Raw genomic sequence first — 17,437 nt, 5'->3', positions numbered from 1 at the left:
CTCCTCGGGGGCCGCGGCCATCTCCGCAGCGTCAGCTACCTCCACGGTTTTCTGAGATGAGGGACATCCAGCGTGACATCCATCGCCGAGGGCAAAATCACGGCTGCTTAGCTGGTGCGGCCGCTTCCCCCTTTCTGGAAAAACACAAGCTAACCTGGGGACCGGGTCTTCGCCCAGTGTCCCGAACAGATAACCCAGTTCCGACTCAAGGACATGAAGGTTCCCCATGAAGACACGGTTATGGTTTCATGGGGTTTCGGAAATAACTTCTCTTGATTTGCTGACACTGGAATAGAGCTAAGAAAACGGTCAGGGGAATCTGTGATGACATGTTCGGAGGAGGCAGCGCAGTGTTTATGGCCACAGGTGACAGAAGACTGAGGAAGGCAGGAGAGCAGGTAAACCACACACCTGTCTGCTTTTGTTAGTGGAGACGCCAGCAAAGGCCTCCATCAGCCCAGCCGCTGTGTCCCAGCACTCAGGTATTTATCGGCCTCCTCCTCCAGAAGATGCTCAGTGGCAAACATCCTACAAGACAAACGCATCCTAAAAATGCCACAGAACACAGGAGAGATTGGCAGCCACTGCCAACCTCACCCGAGAAAGTCTGAGCCGCTCATTAACACCCAGATCTGACACTCCGATCATTCAAAATCTTTCAAAAGCGAGGAGATTCAATGAAAATAACCCAAAGTAAAATATATTTTTTACTATTCTGATAAATCAACAGTGCTGTTTTTCACAAACATCTGGCTCTAGCCAGCATTTTAATGTAGCAATCCGAACAAACTTGGGAGCAATACCTTATTTCATTTGCTCGAGGAGACTCATTGATTTCTCACACATAAACTCCCCAGTTGACTTAATTATTTCTAGGTGGTCGGAACACTATTTTAAACTAGACTTCCTCTCTTTCATACGCCACTCTCTTTGAGACATAAAATTTAATATCTATTAGTAAGAAAACAATCATCTGACTTTTATATGTAAAAGGAGAAAGTCCAATAAATAACGTCCTTCTCAAATATCGGTCATGGTGTAGTAAGTTAATGTGGTCATGTAAATACTAACATGGAATTACTTTCTACAGTAACGTATTGATTTTCAAGCTGCTCTTCCAATGCCCAGGGCTCTGGGGTACATAAGGAGCCTTGTCGGGTGAAAAAAAAGGGCAGTCCCTCAGGGCCACCAGCTCCATCCTAGTCAATTTTTAAATCTGTCACAAACTGCAGTTTCACCTACGATGTTCTTTGGGGGGTGGGAATTCTAGCTAAAAAAGAAAAATATTGCAAATCCATAGTCTTAACCCTATGAAAATGATTATTTTGCTTTTGTGGTTTTCAAAATAATGTGCTTCAACTATGCTCAGCTAATGGTTGATGTAATTTATTATGTAAAATCTCAAAAGTAATAAAATATCGCAAAATAGTCAAGCCACAATTTAAGATAATATACTTTCAATCTGAATAAAGCTAAATATTTAGCTTTTTCTAAAACAGGAATATTACCTTTCACAGCAGTTATCACAGGAAGGTGCGTTTTTCTTTTCTTTTTCACACATATCTGTCATCTCTCTTAGTTAGTGCAGTTAAATTGACTATTTTCTCCCCAAAGTATTCTATCTCGGCCGGGTTTTTCTATTCTTCCACATGAATACAAATGAAGCATTTGTATCATACAACAAAATCAAATTTAGCTCATATGCCTCAAGAGCAATTTGATTTCACATTTATTCATTTGTGGTATTTCTAAATTTATGTAAATTGCTGTTATTGTACAGAAAAATTTTTCCACCTTTATAATGAAAAATACTTCAGTTATTTTGTCAAGAGTCTACAGAACCTATTTAAAGTTACATAGACAAGAAACAGTCAAAATCTCCTAAATGTCAGGTGTGACCAAGGAGATACACACAAGAATCGTTTCATGTAAAACTAAACTATAGACTCTTTATTTTTCTTCTTTACCTCCTTCAAATAAGAGGAACTAGCTAGATTCATAACACTGGATGGAAACTTTGCAATTATTTTATCTAACGTATCTTTATAATGTTTAACATGAGGAACATAAAGTCACCAAAAAAAGAATAACTTCTTATTTAATAGCAAAATTGTGACCAAAACATAATCTTCTGTCTAAAGCCCTTTCAACTACATCACCAATAATAGCCTTCCGTGAAATCCTGCCCCCTCCCAGAAACTGTAGAAATAACTAAAGCACACAGGACACATTCTATTTACATTTGCCACGAAATTAAACACATAAACATTTAACATTAACATTAAAAATAGCAAATCATTAAATGGCACATAGACCCTAAGATTACTATGCCGTTTAAAATTCCATCTTTGGACAGTCTCCTGGCTCAGGCGAAATGGCCAGAGAGGCAGCCAGCTTCCGGGCTTCCCTTCCCGCTGGCCCCAAGGGGTCACCTTTGGCTCTCCTTGGGGGCACGTCTGGTTCTCTCGCCTTGCCTACGCGTTCAGGAGCAGGAACCACCTCTCAGTCAGGGAACGTGCATCCATCTGTATCACAGGTGCGTTCTCATTTGAATGCCACTCCATCCCAAACCCCTTACAAGGGGACATTTCTGTGCATGGCGCCTCATTTTGGTCACTCGATAACAGGCATATATTTCTCCAGTCTTAATAAATATGTTTATGCTTCTCTGTGTTTCTGGCCATGTCTGCGTAGATTTCTTTCAACATGTTGGAGGCGGGGGGATTAGAAAGTCTAATTTAGTAAATGGACAGGATGGCATACATGAAATTCACCTGGGACTGGAGCAGAGGGACGTGAGGACTAATAAGGAAAGATATAATTTTTAAAAGTGAGTAAAAGTACCATTTACACTGAAGACTTTGTTCACAATTGGAAGAGACATGTATTCTCCAAGGCATCAGAGACAGGTATTTAAGGTGAAGGTGAAGAGCTTCTGAGCACCCCAAGAAGTAGGCAACCATCATTTGGAGGTTCTCAGAAGACTGACGATAGGTCAAGAGAGAAATGTTTGTTCTCAGACAGCTGAAATTGGGATCAGGCCCTGGAGACACGGGCTAGCTAGTAAAATGTCATTCACAGAGAACACAGTGGTTTCAAACTTAAACCCCAATCAGCTAGGCTAACACAGTAGGACTACAAAATAAATATCCGTGACGACAACACGTGAAAAAGAAAACAAATCCAATCTCCACGAAGCGCACACTCCACTGAGCAACAAAACTTTGAGCTACCCAGTTAGCATCGCCTGTTACTTAGGGTTTAGCTAGTCTCTTTTTACCGTACAACTCTAAATATCTTCCAGGGATTCTTCCATATTTTCCAAAGATGCCATAACAATATCTCCCACCCCACTTGCTCATCTGCAACATGACCTGGCCACCCTCCCTTCTATCTTGTCCACTGAGATGCTTGTAGGACTCCGGGCCACCATGTACACAAGGCCAACCACTCTGAGGCTTCCATGTTTGGAAAACCAGGCCACGTGTAAGGCCATGCACAGGTGTTCCTGCTGGCAGCCCCAGCTGAGGTCTTCACCAACAGCCACCGTCAGCCACCAGACTGGTGAGCGAAGACCCCTCCCAGTGATTCCAGCCCCAGGCATCGAGTCACTCTCAGCCAGTGACTGTCCCTAGATAAGGCTTCACACATCATGTGGTGCAGAAAAATCACCCTCGCCACGCCTTCTTCAAATCTGATGACAAAATCCATGAGCTGAATACATCGCGGCTCCAGATCAGTAAGCGTCTGCGTGGTTTATCTTACGGCGGTCACTGGAACGGCCCTCCGTCCTGGCTCTACCCCATACAGCGTCTGGGCACACAAGAGGCTCGTGGCATTGTGGCAGAGGGTGATCTTGCGTCTCTGTGTCCTCCAGATCCTCTGTAGTTTCCGCTGTGATGGGACTGGTCTGATCTGATTCCTGAACACGTGCCTACTATTATGTGGTGAGTCTATCGAAGCGCCATGATGGCTCCACCATGAGTCTGTGCTCTTAGATCTGTGGCTCTGGTCGTGAGGTCCCTCACAGAGACCTCTCTGTGTCAGCTCTGATGGTCCAGTGACAACCATCAGCCCTCCACACCCTCTCACCAGAGAGGATAAGGAAATTTCTCAAGCCCTTGGCACTCTGTGCCTTCCTGTGCAGCCAAGAATGCTGCTCCATGCCGTCTACTAGCCAACCCCCTCCGCCATGCTCGTTGTCCCCCTGCCATCTTGGAGAGGCCACCTATGAGATCCTCCCTCGGTTCCGCAGCCTCCCCAAGCTTGCTTCCCCCACGAGACCCGACGGCGTGGCCAGAGTCTTGCACACGTACACTGGGCTTGGTTCCCACGAGGAGGAAATCGAGCGCATGGAAACCTGACCCCTTCGCCCACCCCTCTTCTCCTTCCCGAATCCATAGGTTCAGGAAAGAAGCTTCTGCTTTTTCTCTAGCTAAGCCTTCTCCTCCATTATATCTTCCTCCTCCCAGAAGACATTCAACCCCAGTTCCCAGCCTCGACCATAGAAAAGGTATTTTCACTCCACTGAAGGATAAACGGCATCATCTGAGCTATTAGGCTCCTCACGTGGAAACCATAAAACTACTGGCAAAAAATTTAAAAAAAATCCACATTGGTTTATTACCATGAAAACATCACTCCTGTTACGCAGAGGAATACTATGTTATTCCAATCTGTAAATAGGTACCTGTTTTACTGTTGACTTTATCACACATTTCTTCACATGGTAGAAGTATAACACGCCTGCAATCCTGGAGTCATTTATAATATGGATTCAAAATCATTATCTTCCTCTGAGTGTCTCTAGGTCATCCTGGTCAATCCCCAAAACCTCGTTGGGGCAAATTTACTAAGACAGTGACTGTCTGATTATTTCTTTGTCCTCATTCATCATCCATTGTTCGTTGTAAGTGGGCTAAATAACTCATATTTCTTAATTGGTTGTTCCCTCTGCACAACATTCAAATCAATAGACAAATGCGCTGTCCCCTCTACCAAGTGGTCTGCAAAGCCACAGCAAATAATGCCAATCTAGCCCTGAGCAAGCGTCGATGTGCAAAGCGAACTCTCTTACGGGACCCTGCGGTCATTACAGTGCATCTGTCTGACAAAGCCCCAGTCTACGAGCGGTCAATACATTGACCAATTTTCTGTTATTTAAAGTCAAGAGCCAATGACTACACAAAATAGCGACAATATGTTTATCCCGATTCAAGCATTAAAACTGTATTCCAATGAAAATTTTAACTATACAAACATCAGTAAACTGTGCTTCTGAGTAAAAAGCAAATGCGGAATACTGTTTTATTATCCATCTCACTTAACCTATACCATCACGCCGTGCGTCTGAGATCTTAGAGGGCAAAGAACTTGAAATTCACCCAGGTCTCCCCAGTCACCAGAAGACAGGCACGTCCCCTCGTCTTGCTCACCTTTGCGTTTCTGGCACTAGCATCTAGCACACCAGCATTCTGAAAAATGAGTAAGCCTAGTCCAAGCCTTTCACTTTACAACTGGGGACACTGACGGGTAAGCGCTTCTGCCCGCCATCCCCAGCAATGGCTAAGAGGCTGCTGATATGAGCCTATGCTCACTGTGTGTGTTCATTCACGTCGCTTACTGCGTACGATTTATCAGCTATGCACACTTTTAGTATCTCCTCTAGAAATTCAGTTCAAAACTGACAACTACACTCAATAACACTGAGGTTCTTTTGCTTATATTGATTGCTTCCGATTAAGAAAGATGCTAACAAAAGAGAACAAGAAGAACACACAGAAAATATTCAATGTTCTCCAGTTTGGGACTTAGGCATTCCCTATACCGTAAGCTAAGACGTTTCTTTAGAGCTAATGATATAACAGACACTCAGGGGCAATAACACAATCTAAGTAATTCTGACTATTACAGCCCTTCAGATGAAGACTAAAATCTTAAAAATTTCATGATATTAAAAGTTAGGTTGTAGCAAGGCTCTATTATTCTGTATTATTTAAAATTCGTTTGCTATTTGTTGAATAGAAATACACGTGCATGTGTGCGCACGTACACACACGCACACGCACACACACGCACACACAAAGGAGAAATATATTTTCATTTTGAGTATTCCTAGACCCCTTTTCTATGATATCTTGAAATTTTCACTTAAATTCAATAATATTTATTATGTGCCAACCAGAACTCCCTACCCTCATTAGACTTTACAATCAAAAGAGACAAAGACATATGGGAAGAAACTTCAAATATAATTGAAAGTGCCATGGCAGAGCTGTGACACGCCTGGGGATGACTGTTAAGTACGGGTGACGGTGTCTGTTGACGCGGCTGCTGACACCGGGTCTGCCTGAGTGACAGTGACAACCACCGCAGAGGGGAGTAAGGCTCTCCCTGTCTCGTGTCATGTTTGCTGTAAGAGACAAAGACATATGGGAAGAAACTTCAAATATAATTGAAAGTGCCATGGCAGAGCTGTGACACGCCTGGGGTTGACTGTTCAGTACGGGTGACGGTGTCTGTTGACGCGGCTGCTGACACCGGGTCTGCCTGAGTGACAGTGACAACCACCGCAGAGGGGAGTAAGGCTCTCCCTGTCTTGTGTCATGTTTGCTAAGGGAGCTCACACAGAAAGTGTCGGTTGACAAAGATACATCATTACGTGAAAACTATTAGAGCTGAAAAGAAGAAAATCTGTACTTGAGAGAAATGTTTCTGTATTAAACAGAACAGGCCACTGAAGTCCTACTGACAGATCTGTTCAGAAAAAGATGATGCTGGTGGGGACGTTTCCTGGCACGAGTCACCACAAGCCCAGCGTCAGTACTGGGGATTCTGTGACACGTGTCTTTTATTTAAATTTCACTTCCTCAAAAATCCTCTTCGCCAAGGTGTGGGCCGCCTGCGCTGGTTGCCAAGGACACAGGACTAACTTGTCCCAGGGAAAAGCCACACTCCAGCGTAAGTGGCACGGGCCAGACGGCCTGAGCAGACCAGCAGGCCTCACGGCCCTGCCAGGAGGACCCCGAGACTCGCGGAGGCTGCTCTCTGCACGTACTGTCTGAAAGCAGGAAATAGCACGTGAGTAAAGAATGGGTATTTCATAAATTAGGAGTGTTTCGTATGACCTTGTCCCCTCACACTTATCAACCGCAGACTTTCACCGAACACCGTCTGTGTCAGGAACTTTGCTAGGCAAAGGAAGTGTCTGCTCCCAAGGGATACAGAATCTCGTTAAGGACACGGAACGTAGTCACGGAAATGCAAATACAACACAGCAGACTCTGTGTAACGGGGGGTGATGAATGAGGCCAAATATTTCAGTTTTAGGGAAATATTCCGATGCCGAGCTACTCCACCTGGAAAAGACCAGAACTGGACCACGTCCTTGAGGACTGGGGCACAGTTCCCACAGGAGGAGTTTTCCTATTGTCAATCATCCTACAAGAGGCTAAACCAGAGTGGGGTGGCGAGAAACTTGGGTATGGAAGAAACTTATATTAAAAATCACGACTGAACCAAATAAATCTGAAGATCTAATTGGCTTCATTCAACGACTCACGGATCGGGCAGCATCTCATCTCGCGTACAGAAAGGAGCTCCAAGGGCCGGACACAATGGAGGCAAAGCGAGGATGTTATTCCAGCAAAGAGCGGATCGTTTCGAGCCCGGTCACCTTCCCTAGGGGGCCGGCGGGGGTCTACGGGGCAGATGACCTCCTAGTGTCGACCAGGACTTGGGGACTGATGGGCTGGAGGCTCGTTCCTGGGAGAGGCTGACGCTGCAATCAGGTAGGTACTAAGCCTTGGTTTGCTAACGTGGGGCTCAGCGCAGGTGACTCCATTCTCGGCCTGTTGTTTCTTTTTTCTTAACGCTTGTCTCTTTCTAGGCAGCAGCATTTGATGCATGAAGAGGACTGAGAATTCTGGAGGGGCTCGAATAGTGGGGTTTGGGCTGCCCCTGGTCGGAGGACACAGGATGAAAGCAACGCAGAGAATGAGCCGAGACGTGCCCGCAGGTGAGCACGGGCTCAGACGGTGGTCGTCGGGAACCTGACTTAGGAGCCTCTCCTGTCCACCACGCAGCCGGGAAGCCTCAGCGCCATCAGCACGGCCTCCGCTGCACTGCGGGTCATTACGAAGGCCCAGCACACACGTTTTGGGAAGGAGTGACACCAGGGAGCGCAGGTCCTCCTCTGCAAAGCCAGACGGGTGTGCGTGTGGGATGAGGGGGCGTCAGGGCCGTCAGGTGATGCGGGAGTACCACGCGGGGTGCTGTCCCACGAGGACCTGCGGTCAGGGAGGCGGAGGCGTGAGGATCGCACGACGCAGTCTGGACAGAGGACGCGGAGGGGTTTGTGCCCAAACGCATGAGCAGCAGTGCTCTAGGAATGGCCAGAGACCACCGAGGTCTCTGGACAGAGGACGCGGAGGGGTTTGTGCCCAAACACATGAGCAGCAGTGCTCTAGGAATGAATGGCCAGAGACCACCGAGGTGTGTTTTGTGAACCTCATTTCGTGGCAATGAAGTTGATGGGAGATTCGCCATGACGATTTGCATGTAAAGATTAAATGTGCTTTGATTCCATAATAACATTTCATACTTCAAGCTCCACTATTCATAGGGTAACCGTCTGTCCCTTTGCCCAGATCGATTCCAAATTCTGCCCGTTGTCTCAACGTAATTATCGACGACACTCATTTTCACCATCGAATGAGTCCCAGCTTGAACAATAAGTGACGTGGTCACCCTCAGCGAACACTGCCTGGATGACGCAGACAGAACCACAGCGTCACAGGGCAGACGCCGCTGAAGGATGAAGGCGACCGTATCTGAAATGTGTCTTGAAGGAAGGGGGGATGTAAACAGAGAAAAAAGCAATGATTTTATAGGGAAAAAAGTGACGGTACGTGAAAATAAACGAGGCGTATCTGCCATCTTTTGCTGACATGTATTTAATTCTTTCCACATGTCATGCACGATTTTCTGTGCTTTTACATGTATGAACGCTTACGCTCCTCCTAATTACCCTATAGCCATCTTTTGCTGACATGTATTTAATTCTTTCCACGTCACGCACGATTTTCTGTGCTTTTACATATATGAACGCTTACGCTCCTCCTAATAACCCTATGAAGCAGGCACCATCGCCATCCTTCTTTAGTGAGGCACAGAGAGCCTGACTCGTTTACCCAAGCTACGCAGCGAGGAGGTGGCAGGGCAAGAACGGACACAGGCAGCCCGGGCACCCCGCGGCACACCGCCCACCGGGGAATAACGGGCAGCTTCATCTTGCGAAAATTTCTGACGGGAGAAAATTGTAGATGAAGCTGGCGAGATGGGTCAAAGGGCCGCAGGGCCTCAACGTGGCATCTGTACTTCGGTCCTGAAGCAGCGTGGAGTGGCGAGGACTCTGAGACGCTGAGTCAAGCAAGCGCAGCTTCAGAAGATGCATCTGCAGGAGGCGCACACAGAAGGGATCAGAATTAGGCTTACGGGGTTGTTCTAACCGGACTGGTTCACAGACTCTGATTTATTTTGCTTCCCTTGCTCTGCTCATCGGTATGAACATGGGTGACGTCTTTAAGAATTGCCTGCAGCTAAGATCTGTGGGTAATAAGGATAATAATACTGATTTGTGGTTGATAAGGTTAAGAATTCAGAAAGTACCCGGGGAGGCAGGCGCACACAGACATTTGTACGTACGAGTATTTCTTGTTTAGAGATACGTTCTGAATGCAAAGCCCCAGAGCTGAGTGTGAAGGCTGAGAGGCCGAGTGGAAGATGAAAGGGTAAAGGGCAGGAGGTCTATGAGAACGACATCAGTGCTTCAGGGCAGACCGGGTCTGCTGCTTGTTAGGAAAAGTGAGCCCGATCCGCAGAGGTTTCGATTCAAAACAAGCAAGAATTTTCACACGGTTAAAACTATCCAAGAGCGAACAGACAATGTGATTCTATGAGCATTTGCTCCAAATGCCTCTATTCTAAAAGTCCGATCCATCAAATATTACACAAAAACGAAGAAGAAACGTAACTGACAGTCTATAGACTAGAGGTAAGTTAGTGAGAGACGGACAGGGAGACTGGGAGACTAGACAGATACTAGCTAGATAAACAGAAAGATATACAGACAGGGAGGTAAGTATTATTACATTGTTTTACCAAATCTCCCAGCCTCCCAAATGTGGAAACCCAATCAAGACGAGACTCTCAAGAGTTTAAGGGCTCTGCCTAAATAATGACTTTCTTGGTCCATGTACCAGTAAACGGGAAAAGGAAAAAGACTGAAGGCTTTGGTAATTATTTCTAACATCTGGATTTGGACAATTAGTATTTGTTCTTGTGCTTAAAATTGGGTAGCATTTTACATTATTAAAGAGCTAGTGAGTATTGGAATTTGGGGAGATTATTTTCCCTAAAAGGTAAAAAATAAATACTTCAAAGTATTCCTTCCCTCGGCATGTGCAGAAAACCTGTTTCACGTTTCCTTCATCAGCATCGACATCTGGGGCATCCTATGTCCGATGCAGTGTTTTTTCACGTACTGGGATTGTGTATGTGTTTGTGTGAAGAGTATAGAAATGCAAATTATATTCCCGAAAGTTTAAATCAAATTCATCTCAAATAGTAAATTTCAAAAATAATTGCTTGAAACTTCCATACAAGTAAATCGATTAAAATCATGAACATTATTTACCCTAATTTATATATCCCACATCATTTCATTTTCTTTGCCTAGGTGGCTTCTGTCTCATCGTGGCACAAAGGAACATCCTAGTCAAGAACAAGATACCTGTCTTCTAATGCTTATATGTTGTTTTGAGAAAAAATGAATTCTGCAGATGAACAACAATGAAGACAATTTCACTTTTAAATCATTTATTTCAGCAGAAAGACAACTAATGGGGTTTTTAACTTATGTTTCTTAGATTATATAATGAAGTCATTATTTCCAGAGAATAATTCCTCTTTCCAATTGCTTGAAACCACTGTCATAATAATTTGATTTAAATTGGAAAGAAACAATCACAGTCTCTTTTCAATTAAGAGACATACTTCATTTCCAATACCCCATTCTCTTCATTTCCTCTAAAACTCATTACAAACCGAATAATTTTACTCAGCCTGCGCAGCTTCTGGAAACACAGTCAAGGGTTACAGTATAATTGTGAAGTTTTAAGGTTGTCCTTTATCTTTTTTCTTGGAAACATTTTACATTGAGTAGAAACTCAGGCTTTTTAAAACTATTTCTTTAAGGAAGAGCATCTGTTACGAAAAGGAAATATAAGAAAACTATAGCTTTTCTCCAGGATCAGGATGATATAGCATTGTTAAAATACATTTTGTGAGACGCGACTGGATCAAGAAACAATGATTGTTATTAGATGGCTGAAGAGAACAATCAGAAGGAAGTTTTAAAAAATAATGCCAGGTATGTGGCTAGTTAAAGTCAGCGAAATCAAAATGCATTCTTGCAAATATGTTTTTTTTGAAATTTAAGCTTTAATTTCAAAAGCAATGCTATTCTGAAAACTTAGTAATCGGGCTGGACTTTGTAATAAGATGTAATAAGAGGCCAAAATGAGACATACTTTGAGGTGTAACATATTTGAATAAAAACCTGATGGACAAAAGAAAAATAATTTAACACAATTCCCAGTTCTGAGAATGTCGCCGCGCGCTTCACTTACATAGCCACACCATTTGCTCTTTTCGACCAGCGAAAGGCTGCTGCTGGCGCTGCCTGTTTCACGGACGAGGAAACGCAGGCTGGAAGAGGACAAGTCGCTTGCCCGAGATCACACAACCAGCTAGCGGCAGAGTCGGAACCGCGAACCAGCCATTAATTCGAAATCCTTCATTTATTAACACGAGCCTTCTTTACCCTGCTATGCTACGATTTCCCTGGATCGACCGCGTGAAAACAGAAAACAGAAAAATATGGGATCGACCTAATGTCCATGAACAGGGAATTATTTCAATATATTTATCGTTGAATTATTCCAATATAATGCCACACAACAAAATTGTACGGCAATATAAAACTGGTAAATCTGCGTGTACTTCCATGAAAAGCACTCTAAGATATAAAAAGTAAAAACAAAATAGAATATTAAAAAACAACATGATTTCAGTTACGAGTTGTTAAAATTACAAATAGATATAGATGACAGACGAAAGAAAGAAAGGAAGGTGACAGACAGACACATACTGAGAAAGAGACCTGCCTACATTCGTGTTATATTTACTTTGATCTTGTGACCGTGATTTATCGTTATTCCTAGAAAACCCGTCTACGCCACAGGTCAGAGGCCAAGGTTAGACGGCTGCATCCCCTTCCTCACAGGTTCACGGGCACCCTAGGACTCGGCCCACCACTGCCGTGCCCACCACAAAGCACCTCTGACGTTCACCATTTTAAAGCACTTCTGCTTGAATTACATGACTTGGCCCTCAAAATACCCAGAATCCAAGCGTCCTGGAGCAGTTCAACATGACACAGTTACGCTTTTCTGCTATTCCGTGCTAGTAGAAACTCGTATTTACTCATGGGCCAGCATTTATTGAGGGTTTACTGTGAGCCAGCTTCTCGTAACAGGTGTCGTCTGAGTAGAAAGATGAATCACATTAGACAAAGATTCTGCCCTGAATAAAACAAGTGACCAGTCTGTGCTGGGAGAGGTGGTGAGTTACAGGTGCATAAACAACACCTGTAAAGTAAAGTAAAAAGTGAATAGGTGACATTAGAACGCTTTGGGAAAAGGGACACATTATTGTCTCGCTGATCTGCAAATCGGGAAGCCCAAGGCCCTTCTGTGAGATTCGAAACTCTGCATTTAAGTTGTGCACGTAACTTTCTTTGCTTAGTTAGTCGCAATAGTTCTTCCAAGATTTTACCGATCCCATGACGCTTTGCACAGTGCGATGAGCTCAAAGCTCAAACACACAAAATGAGAGGCAAGTCAATCCACTTACCAGCTGTCCGGCTGGGAGAGCTGTTTCATCTCTCTAAGCCTCTGTGCGGTGAACTGCAGCTTCCAAAAGCAGTCACGTCAGTATTTCTCTCCAGAACCTTGCCATTCCGTCAGAAAGAGAAGTCAGCGTCTCCTCTTGAAATTGGGCATTCCTCATGGTCACGCTGTCACTCAGTGAATAGAAGGTGGCTTAACACAGCCATGACTTCCGAGGCTAGTCACGAAAATGCTTGCGCGTGCTCGCTCGCTCGCTCTCGTTCTCGACACTCACCTCTGAAACCATCCCCCGCGCTCCTAGGCAGTGCCAACCGGTCCCCGTGAAGATATCACGAGTCCGTCACATCGAGCACCAGGCCTGTGCGCAAACGAGCCCTCAGATGACCACAGTCTCAGCCTTCAAGTCCTCCGGCCGAGGCCGCAGCTCTGTGGAGGAGACGAGCCAGCCCCGTCTGCCTTCCTGATCCGGAAGCGGCATAAATGGTGGTTCTGATGCAGTCTGGAAGAAGCGATGGGAACTGGAACACTCGACTTCCTCATCTGGAGAAAAAGAAGAACAGCATTTGGAGACAATATGAAGGGCAGAGGACAGCGTCAGGCGCGCTGCGGACACCAGGTGAGTGGAAACTACTGTTAGCATCTTAGTCCCTCCCGGCCCGTCCTCTCCGCCCCATCCCACATGGCTCTGCCCGCTCTGTCCACCTCCGCGGTAGGAAAATGAAGCCCCGTTCTGAAACCACCCTGACAGACACTCCGGAACCAGACCAGCCTGCAGTTTATGAGGAGCGAGGTGGCTTTTAGCAGGCGGTTCGTCCATCCCTAATTCTTCCCAGCAAACTTGAACTCCGAAGGTCGGAATGAACAGAGACGAAGGGAGTGGCTGGAACAGCCCAGAGCGGACGGGGCAGACAAAGGATCCCTCGTGATGAACCTGCTTTCTAACTTTTTTGTTGTCACTTAGGGCAGTAAGTACTTGTATAATGTCTCTCTCTCACACACACACACACACACGAATTCACCACTGGAAATGAGCACATGCGTGATCAGAAACCATGGTGGCTGGTATTTGGAGCATCGGTTTAAACATGTCATTTTCTGCCCATTCATTCACCTTTCGGACGGCCCTCTGCCCAGCACCTGTGCGTGCCGGGCTCTGCAGAAGCACGAGGGATTCAGAGATTCACTCTCCGTGGCCTCCGCCCGTGCAGGTTAACAGTCTAAAGGTAGAAGAACACACAAAAGTCCTTTCTGTTTTTCGAGTTGTTTCTTCTCCCAAAAATTCCTTAACGTGTTGCTGCTGTGACAACACGTCATAGTTAAAGCAGCCAACATTTAAAACAAGCTGTATATTAACGCAGCTCCGATTCACGCCGATGTTCTTCTCTGGCTCTCACACTAGCTTCCCTCGGCACCTTCCTCGTTGGTGCACACGTCAGCCAACACGTATTTCCGGTGTTACCTGTCTGGCCTTCCCCTCAGCCAACGCGCAAAGGTAGATAACCCCAGCACTGCCACGTGGGCTCAGACGTCGCAACGCAGACTGCTGTGCACGTAACTTAATAAATACTTGCTAAACAAGGCAATTAAAACACTATTCTGGTAAAAACAGGTTTTGTGCAAACAAAAAAGACCAGACAAGCTTTTCGGGAGCTCCACGCTGTCCCCGAGGGAGTCCCGTCGCTCCGCAGAACGAAGCGCCCGCGTGACCTTGAATGAGCGACGCCCTTTCCCAGCTGGCGGCTCTCGCTGCCTGAGACAGCGGCTGCACTGGAGACAGTCACAGCCCCCCCGACGGCCCGTCAGGACCCACCCCGCCTCGCCACGTGTTCTGACCTACTCACGACCTCGCGAAGCCCGAGCCCCCGCGTCACCTTCCCCTCTGACCCGGCTGCTTCTTCACAGCGTCTGATCTGATCCAAGGCCCCCCTCCTCCCGCCGCCGAAGCCCCAGACCCTCACACGCCGGCTCCCTGTCACCGCTCAGGTCTGACGTCAGCGTGCAGCTTCGGCCACGCCGTCAGGCAGGCCTCGTGCTTGCTTCGCTCCAGCGCTGCCTCAGGTGCTAACTGTCACTCAGCCCTTTGTTTACTTGTTTATTATGCATCTTTCCAAATCAGACAAGACGATCCCTGAGAGTCCGGGTAACACTCATGAGGCTCACCCCTCTATACCCAATGCCCAGATCAGGCCCTAGCAACTGGTATGTGCCCGATTAATAAACGCTGGGTGAGCAAACTAAGCAGCTACCGAGCAGACACGGTATGTAAGCAGAGACACAGGCTTCGCTGCCACCGCCCTCACGCAAGTCACGCCCGTCTTAATCGATCGATCGGCTGAAGCAACTTTCAACTGGTCTCCCAGCTTCCACTGTTTCATTACTTCCTTCCCTTTTGAATCTAACTTTCCACAGATTAGCAAACATGATTCATAAAAAGTAAATTGGAAAACGATAAGTAATTTGAGACTTCCGCTCAAAAAAAAAAAAAATAGGTCTACTTTTCGCTGTGTCTCCCATTAAATACAACCAGAACCCGTGGACATCGTGCATAAGACAAAGCGAAGACTCTGAAAAGGGGGGTGGGGTAAACCAGCTGGGACACGGAGGCCCAAGGGACCGCCGGGTGCCGAGCTGCCCGTGCTCCCCTTCCACCTCGAGCATCCCAGGCTGGGAGCTGGAGCACCGGCAACCCAGAAACGCCAAGAGACAGAAGCAGAGAGCGCCAAACAGAAGCCACGCGCCCTTGGAGACGTGAGGGAGAAATGCACGTGGAAACGGGAAGGGACGCAGGAGCCAGAGACAGAGGGTCTTGTGCGTTTCCCTTTTCCCTCCTTTCAAGCCAACCCGCCGGCCCTCTTCCCCTAGACCCCGCCATGCAGACTCCAGATGCCTGACCACACGTCCCTGCCGAGACTCACAGCACCCCTGCCTGCCTGGAGGCCCCCACCCCCCACCGCCGCCACGCAGACGAAGGGTGGAGACCAGGAACGGAGGAGGTGAGTGGCAGGGGACTGGACGGGCAGACGGAAGATGCTGAATTAACTTCCTAGCTTCCGGTAAGTTTTCAAAGTGCCAGAAGGGAAGGGGAAGGGGAAGGGGCCAGGGAGGGGAGGGGAAGGGGCTCCACGCCTTGTGGCACTGATACCTCAGTATAGTTTACGAGTACTCATTAAGAGGTGCAAATTCACTGCCACATTCTGCTAAGTGGGGAAGGTTTTGTGACAGACATGAAAATGTGGGGATTAACTACAGAATTCAGTAAATTGCCAAGTATAAGAAAGAAATTTAAGATGAACTGCAAAGGTGTAAATGTATTAAAATATATAATAAAATTTAAGCTGTGTTATAATTGAATATCAAGAAAAGTCCAATTGAATATACTTTCTACGTTTTTTTTTTACATTTCCTTTTTAAAATTAGTGCGGAAACTGAGTGTACTAAGAGACAAGTAGAACCCTGAAGCGAGCATTTTAAATACAAATTCATTATTGTATGTAATATCTTTTGCTTGTTTCACTCTAGGCTTTTTGAACTTTCAACAAATTCCTCTAGATAACATTTGCTAAATTTACTATCAAACTACATATTTCAGAAACCATATTAAGTGACTTGCATATAATATCAGTATCTTTTGTTTTGCTATCCAATGGATTTCTTAGACAGCTGCTTTAAATTTTTCTTTAAAAATATATACCTGTGAAATGCACACTTTTGCCACAAGGTGGCGCCTTCTGGATTCTAAATTAACTGTACGATGTAAGCTCGGAAAATAAATTTCCATGGAGAATACATTATCTCCTACATGTTCTTTTATAGTAAATACTATTGAGATAAAGCCGATTTGGGGAAAAGAGAGAAATCTAAGCACCATATATACAACGAACTGCTCTTTCGATGACGTGGTGGGGGACAGGGCTGTCACCACATGTGTTATTCAGAGGACACCCGGGCTCCTGAGTCCCGCAGTGGGACGAGGCCCCGGGCACGCCGCTCAGGCCTCCGCGGGCGCAGCTGGAGCACCGCGCGTCGCGTGCGCTCAGGACCGTGCGCTCAGGACCGTGCGTCTCCGCCAGCGGCCCGGGGGCTCCCAGCCCGCCAAGCAGCCCCGGGTGAGGAAACATGTCCTGGCCCAGGCTGGACCCAGACCCGGCAACGGCCCCACAGCGCAGTGACTGCGGTCACGGACCCTGCGCCCAGCTGTTCAGGCTCCGGGGGGCTCCTGCCTGCCTGTGTCCCGCCGCGTAAACGCCTAACCTGCTGTGCCGAGACGCCCTCCACGCGAGGCGGGTCTCCGGACACAGGCCGCCCCGACGATCAAATAACTCAGCACGAGTGCAGACTTCAGACGAGCGCTTGCTATGTTTAAGAGTTTGGTCGGCACACCTGGCACCCCCCGTGCCCCCCACGCGCACACAGCCGGGGTCGGCACCCCCAGCCCCCCCATGCACACACAGCCGGGGTCGGCACCC

General features: G+C 46.6%; 2 long non-coding RNA genes across 15 annotated transcripts in view; both read right to left on the bottom strand.

Annotated features, from left to right (window-relative positions):
* LOC107196544 overlaps positions 1 to 8,406 on the bottom strand; it is a 34,885-nt gene extending 26,479 nt beyond the window's left edge. The window contains exon 1 of one of the 2 annotated variants that reach the window (XR_003043727.1): positions 7,562 to 8,406. This is a non-coding gene — a long non-coding RNA (uncharacterized LOC107196544). Of the gene's footprint in view, positions 1 to 411; positions 6,417 to 7,561 lie in introns of those variants that run through there. The other variant, XR_003043728.1, reaches the window with a different exon arrangement.
* Positions 8,407 to 9,034: 628 nt separating this feature from the next.
* LOC107196543 overlaps positions 9,035 to 17,437 on the bottom strand; it is a 15,283-nt gene continuing 6,880 nt past the window's right edge. For 12 of the 13 annotated variants that reach the window (XR_003043722.1, XR_003043726.1, XR_003043717.1 and 9 more), the window contains 2 exons: positions 11,691 to 13,511; positions 9,035 to 9,454 (listed from right to left, as the gene is read on the bottom strand). This is a non-coding gene — a long non-coding RNA (uncharacterized LOC107196543). The remainder of the gene's footprint in view (positions 9,455 to 11,690; positions 13,512 to 17,437) is intronic. The other variant, XR_001517972.2, reaches the window with a different exon arrangement.

The sequence above is a fragment of the Pteropus alecto genome, unplaced genomic scaffold, assembly GCF_000325575.1.
Source record: "Pteropus alecto unplaced genomic scaffold, ASM32557v1 scaffold87, whole genome shotgun sequence".
NCBI lineage: Eukaryota > Metazoa > Chordata > Mammalia > Chiroptera > Pteropodidae > Pteropus > Pteropus alecto.
The sequence above is the reverse complement of the archived record's forward strand: the minus strand, read 5'-3'. Positions and strand labels throughout refer to the sequence as shown.